Source organism: Callospermophilus lateralis, unplaced genomic scaffold (genome assembly GCF_048772815.1).
Source record: "Callospermophilus lateralis isolate mCalLat2 unplaced genomic scaffold, mCalLat2.hap1 Scaffold_84, whole genome shotgun sequence".
NCBI classification, from domain to species: domain Eukaryota; kingdom Metazoa; phylum Chordata; class Mammalia; order Rodentia; family Sciuridae; genus Callospermophilus; species Callospermophilus lateralis.
The window spans coordinates 2,319,955-2,326,951 of NW_027516477.1; the positions used below are offsets into that span (position 1 = coordinate 2,319,955).

At 43.6% G+C, this 6,997-nt stretch overlaps 1 pseudogene; it reads right to left on the reverse strand.

Moving 5' to 3' along the window:
- Positions 1–3,438: 3,438 nt before the first annotated feature.
- Positions 3,439–5,108, reverse strand: LOC143641098 (mRNA cap guanine-N(7) methyltransferase pseudogene; annotated as a pseudogene).
- Positions 5,109–6,997: the final 1,889 nt, after the last annotated feature.

Here is a 6,997-nt window from a genome sequence, read left to right on the forward strand (position 1 = left end):
GTATAGATGTCCTCCTTCCATAAAAAGTGAAAACAAAACCATCTGCCTCTGCTTGGCTCCTCTGCTCAGACCGCAGACATGTTCCCTTGCATTCTCTGGTCAGCCAAGGCCCACTACTTGTGCTGCCTCGCAGGTGGTGTGAGGAGCAGCGCTCCCCAACACAGAGACCTGCAGGTCTGGCTGCTGACAGCAAGCCTCACCCTGTGAGTCCAAGCCCAGCTTTCCTCCTTGCTAGCATGTTCAAGTACTGGAGCATGCTCTCTACCTCTCTCCACAAGCCTCTCCTTTAATAACCAATGCTCTTCTCAGGAAACATGCAATTAAGTACTCAAGTTTTGAGCCCAAATGGTGGAGCCCCAACAGCTAACACCTCAGGCTTCAGGTAGTGAATGGGCGAGGATCATCTGGACCACACCTTTGGAGGTTTGTGACATGCAAGTGGACTGCAGGCACATCTTGGATGGGGTGATAAATTGCTGCCTCTGTTTTCGGCAAATCTGTATCCTCTCTAACCCAATTTTCTCACTGAAAGGAAAATAATGGTGCTCACACGATGAAGAGTTGTTGTAAGGATCAAAATGAATTACCTTATGTAAAACATTTAGAAAAGCAACTGACACAAGGTAGGAGATTCATAAATGTGAGCTGTCAACTTTGGTTTTGTCTAAGGTGTGCTCTCCCCAAGGAAGGATGATCCAGGGTGAGTCTAGAGAGTAGAGGGCTTGGGATTCACCCAAGAGTCCCCACAGCCAAACTTTAGGGCACATTTCCAGGTATCAATCCTGCAGAGAAGCATACAGGTACATGCGTCAGGACTAAATGGAACAGAGAGAAACTGTAAAACACAGCAGGGCAGAAAAGCTGACAATCACCGGCCCAGTCCCACATGGATCTACTACTAAGTAAACATGCAGCCACTGCATTCAGATATCAAAGAATCAGGACCATTGCTATCAGAGGGAGGGACATAAAACATTTCTCAGATGCATAGTATTTGATGTAACAGCAGCTAGCGAGGTGGTACCATCAGACACATGGTGTAATATGACCACCGGGGCCTAAACATCACAGGCATTTTGGTACAACTTCTATTCCAGGGTCCAGGCCCCTGGATATGGCCTCTACTTTGCAAGTCTAGAGACCTTTGCAGTGACTGGCTCAAGATGACCTACGTACAAAGCCTGAGGTAGATGAGGGAAAGTCAGCTTGTGAAACAAAACCACCAGAGGAGTCACACTGCCACTCTGAACCTGTGGGTAGGCCTACACAAGAAGCTGCATCTTCATTAAAAGGAAACCTGAGGGCTAGGGAAATAGCTCAGTTGGCAGAGTGCTTGCCTCGCAGCACCACAAAAAAGAAAAAAAAAAAGGGAAACCTGAATGCAAATCAGAGTACTGCACCCTACCTGACCAGGTGCTTGCTTCACTCACACCTGCTGCTCTGATCATCTAACACGTGAAGTCAGGCAGTGATCACACTTCCTAGACTTCCAACATGGGGTGAAGGAGTGGGCCAAGGAACCCACTGTACTGACCATAAACCTTTCAGTCATTACATGCTCATTAACATTAAGCGAAAGCCTCTATTCAATGCCTTTTCCCACTGAAGCTAGGCTAAAGTTTTCTTGGGAAACACAGTGGACTCAGGCACAGAAAGGTCCAGAACACTATGCCAAGTCAGGTCTGCCACCCGCTGCAAATGAGAATGCCAGAGGTGTGGCTGAAACTGCTGGAATTTACTAGCTCCCCTCCCTGAACACTGTGGCCACCATCTTTACCTGAGTAGATTCTAGGCCCAAAGAATTCAATGTTAGTGTTCTTGGTAGCACCACAATGTGGCCATCGATTATCTACTTCTCAGGTTGTGTCTTTCCTAAATAACTGATTTGATCTTCATTTCTAATTTCATTCTTGGAGGATAACTACTGAGCAGGTCTGTGAATACCCTGGAGCCACTCCCATGAACTGCCTACCTCAATGGGCTCTTCCTGGCCCAAAAGGGAAAAATCAGGCCCCTCTCATTGGATATGTCTTGAATCAACCATTCAGACTATGGCATGTTCCAGCTTTCTCCTCTGGTGATGGGTAATGATGAACGGGGTGCCTTTTCCAGTCCTTCCCCTAAAGGATCATCCTCAGTCACTGTCCAGACACTCAACTCTGGCAAGGAAAGGTAGGGGAGTGGAAGAACAGGTAAGGCAGAGTAGCACACAAAGCTCATGGGAGAAGGGTGATTGCCTAAATAAGAGCACAGTGTGCTCCTCCCACATCTCCCTAGCACAATTACCAAACCTCTGCTGTCCAATAGTGGTCTCCAGCCAGATACAGTAATGCTAGTTTTCCAAGTGATGTAAGGCAAGCTACCACCAAGGCAAAAAGACTTGATTTTTGTAAAAATGACAGATTGCAGAAGGAATAGAAATAAGGAAGGAAACTCTTGCTAAAAAGCTTGCTGCTCTAACACCATGAGCAACATATAAACCAATTAAAATCTATGTTTCTAAAACAAGTACTGTAGATAATTATAGAAAGTAATGTCTTTGTAAGCCATGCTTTAAATAAACCATTTAAAAAAGAATACACAATCGCTCTACTTTGATCTTAATGTTTCTCAGTTCACCCAAACACTGGCAAGTTTCCTGAATGCTGGCATAACATAAGGACAACAGTTCATATAAGCATGTTTTGGAAGAGTAGTCAATTATACAAATGACAATTTTAATGACAAATTACAATGGTTCTGAAATTGCTTACTTCTGCATGGGAACCTGGATCTAACATAAGTGAGGATTAATCTGAAGTCTAAGCATCTACTTTCTCTACAGTCCTATGTGCCTGTTGCAGTTACATATACAAATCTGAAAAAATTTCCAACAGGCTTACAAGAAAGGGATTTTCACTAAATAAATCTTGAGAAAAATTAGTTATGGCATCACTGTTCAATGAAGAAAGGTAAACGTCTAATTACAATTTTGACAACTGGATATATTAATGCTATTGTAGGAAATTAAAATTCTAAAATAACTCTATGTTGCTATCTAAAATGTTCTAAACAGTTTCAGAATTGCAGCATATTAACAAATAATTATTCATATCAAAATGCAGTTGACAAAAATTCTAGCTAGGAAACTTTTATGACTATCTAAAATCAAATTTTAAATTTATAACTTTAGCAACATATATTGAACACTTGCATTCAAATGTACAGAAAGCAATCCATTTAATCTTGAAAACTAATATGTAACAAAACATGGAAATGAGCCCACACTGGTAATCCAGAATGTGCCCTCTTCACCACGCAGCTGCAGCAAGTATGACATGTACACAACACTCGACAACTCAGCACTGTGAAGAATTCAGCTCCTTCAACAAGTTGTGTTATCATTTTTATAAGCTAAGAAAGTACAGGCAAATGGAATTCTTAGAACATTACCTGAAAATAGATTTTTAAAGACAAAGGTCCCAATTCATTCTTACCTATACACACCAAGTTAATCTGTCACAGACAGCAAATGCTGAATTTACACACTGGAGTTTCCGGCAGCATTCTGTACATTTACAATTAATTTATAATTAAAATAAACAAGAGAGCTGTCAGATCTATGAGATGGATTGTTCAAATCTGTGTAGGGTGGAGAATTGCTTTGGGGCCACTGCATAAGTGCTCACTGCTGCTTCTCAAAGGCAAAAACCAAGTAAATACTTGTAGCTTCCCATTCTGATTTACTTAAGGTTCCCAAAGGTAACCTTACGTGACTGTTCTTCACATACTCTGCTGCATGTTCATAGTCATCCACCTTCTCAGAAATGAGCTTGGAATTCTCATTTGCAGGATAAGGCTCCAGGGCCTGCATTCGTTTTAATAGCATTTTATTTTCATTGTTCTTAATTTTTTCTTCATAGAATTCCAGAAATGTTTTTATGTAGAGCAGTTTCATATTGTACTTCTTTGCCATTTCAGTTAGCAATGGAAAATAGACCAAGAATTCAGGAACATCCACAACACCTTCCAAGTTGAAGTCATATTTGCAGCCAAATAAGGGATAATGTCCTTTCTTCTCAAACTACACAGTATAGATTTCATTACCAAATGATTCTGTTTCTCAAGCTTCAAGGCGTCTTATCAGCTCAAAGCTGTTAGGAGTTGTACCAATAAAATAACCTCCAGGACCGAGTCTCTCACAGGCATTTCTGAGCATCATGTCGGCCTGCTCAGAGGACTCAAATGAGTAATGATAGACAAACTGACAACTACAGATGTCAAAGCGCACTTCTGGGTCACGAATTTTGTCAGCCAAAAATTCCTTTGAACAGTCAGCAGTTATAAATTCTGCATTAAAAATATATTCATCACGACGATTTTTCATGTCCTCGTACCGCTGCTGACACTGTTTGACAGAAATATCAGCAATATCAGTACAAATGAGCTTGCTAATTCTTCCCTTTCTCCACTTTAGCAAATCTTCACCTTTACCACAGTGATATCGCGATTTTTCCTCTGTCGTACCTTTTCCAAAAATTCCCCTATAAGCACACTTTTAATCCAATTATTAAAGTTTCTTAGGTAAAAAATACGACTTTGACTAGCTTGTCCAAACCAACTTACTTAAGCTCATTATAGTGGGCAGCTACTGTTGAGCTGTGTCCTCCTTCCAAGTTCTTCTGCCTTTCAAGAACATCCTCAAGTTCTACTTTTCTCTTTTTCTGAGTGCCATCTCTAGTCGAAGGTTCATCTTTCAGATCATCAGTTTCCACTTTCCTTTTCCTTGAAACACCTTCAACATCACGAGAACCTTTTTCCTCTGGGACAATTTCAACATCAAGTTTTCTTTTCTTGGATGGACTGTCTTCCTCATATCTGGAACTTTCCTCTACAAGATCATCTTCAAATTCTTTTCTCTTCTTTGGTGTGTCTACTTGTCCACAGACAGAAGTCTTTACAGAAAACCCAGTCCCAGAAGCTATTGTGGTTTCATCAATACTGAATGAAGTCTCTGTTTCAGAATTTACTGATGTTTTTGCCTGTTCAAGAGCCATTTTTTAATATTCCTCAGCTTTTGCAGAATTTTCTATTCTTGATTATTTGAATCGATGATAAAACTTCATGAACCAACAGGGAAGCGCGGGGTGCTGAGCGAGGCTGTGGACCACGCCTCCAGAGCCGGCTCCGCTGCCGGCCTACACCTCCTGGAACCAGTTCGCCGCCCGGCCGCCAGCTCGCCTGTCAAGCCTGGGCGCGAGACCACGCCACAGAAGGGCTGCCACAGAAGGGCCTCCCCAGCCGCGATCCCCTTACATCACCCGCACGGCCTAACGCTGGACCTGGATTCATGCTTCTGGGGCGCTGCTCCGAGAAAACGAGCCTGCTCCGGACATCACGCCGGGCCTGCCTCGGGCGCGCGCTGCTGCGGCTCTGCGACAGTCGCGCGGGCCCGCGCGCTGCGGAGGAGCCATAGCCAGCCCGCACGCCCCGAGCAGCACCCACTCTGCCGAGCGCCCGGGGCTCCGCGCGGCCGGTGCGGGGGGCACACGGCTCGTGCGAGGCGAGCCCGGCCTGGAGTCGGCGCGCTATTTCTGCTGCCTCCTCCAGCCGACAGGCTAACAACAAAACAGCACCAGGCGGCCACCGCTCCGCCGGCCACACTCACCTACACAGCCCTGGGCAAACTCTTAAATGCATACAATGTAGCTTTCTTCATCTCAATCCCGGTACTTCCGCTTTCCCTTTTACTTTCTTTGTAACAAGGGAGAACAGTGTGAGTTAAGAATAAGGCAAACACCAGCGAAGCAAATTCAACATGACATATACCTGTTCAGTCCCATGAGAGCCCTCCTGGGGCTGAAGCTGGGACCTTGTCAGTAGCTGGCCTAGCTTCCCTCTGTCACAGCTAAGACTCTATATCCTCTGCCTCCAAGGCTGCCCATCAGATACTTTTCACCAGCTTTCAACTCACTTAAAAATGATTTGAAGCAGCACTACATTTAAGAAAAAAGAAAAGGCCTGGCAGATTTTTAGTTAAGGGCAAAAATAAAACAAGTTTATATTTGTGTCCCAGATATTTTTTTCAAAATATAGTTTGGTGAGTGGAGAATGGCATCTTGGGAAAAATGTGGCCCCAGAAGACCAGACTCCTAAAGGGGCAAAGGTGGGAAGCTCTGCGTTATGACCCTGTTTTCCTTTAAAAGGAACTATGGCAGCCTTGGAGATTAGGGAGAAGGAGGGAAGGAGGACAAGTGGAGAAGAGAATTCCCGTTCAAGAAATCCGGTGGTTTTCAGCAAGGTCAAAAGTCTGAGAACTCTTTAGTGCCTTGGGGACTGGGACTAAGAAAATGTGACTTGCCAAGGTAAAGATTCCTGACACAGATTCAAATTCTAGCCTTAGGGGGGTAGTATTTCATGAGAACAGAGGAAGAGGTGGCATGAATAGATGACATTTCACAAGGTAGGAGACAGGCAGCCCTGCACTTGTGCAGTGATTCCAGGAGAGACTTTTCCAGAACAGAGTCCCCTCTTAATTGCCTGCATCTAGATTTCCCACTTCATGGATTCTTTTAACAATCCACAGTTGACATGTCTAACTTACACACTCTGTAGCTTCTTCATGATCAGTTTACACCCTGAGAATCCAATACCACTTGCAAACTATATCCAGGAAAAACTGGTGAGAAATGTTAACCCAGGTTCATAAAAATGGAGAAACTACAGAGTGTTTTTTAAGGATCAATACACAAAGATTTTTGACCCTTTGTTGTCTAAGGAGGTGGAACTAGCCTTCGCGGGGTGTTTATTCATGGTTATGCTTTGCTTCTCTCCATTATTTGGAATAGAGGAGAATTCACTAGACACTTTTCCATTCCCAAATGCAGGTCTTCTAGGTCTTCTTACTCAGAGTTGCCTTTTTTCAGAGTAACCCCAAGGTTAAAGAAGAAGCACAATTTCTATTAAAATAACAGCTTTTTTTTGAAGGTCACCAAGCCTGCCTTCCTTCCCCCCCCCT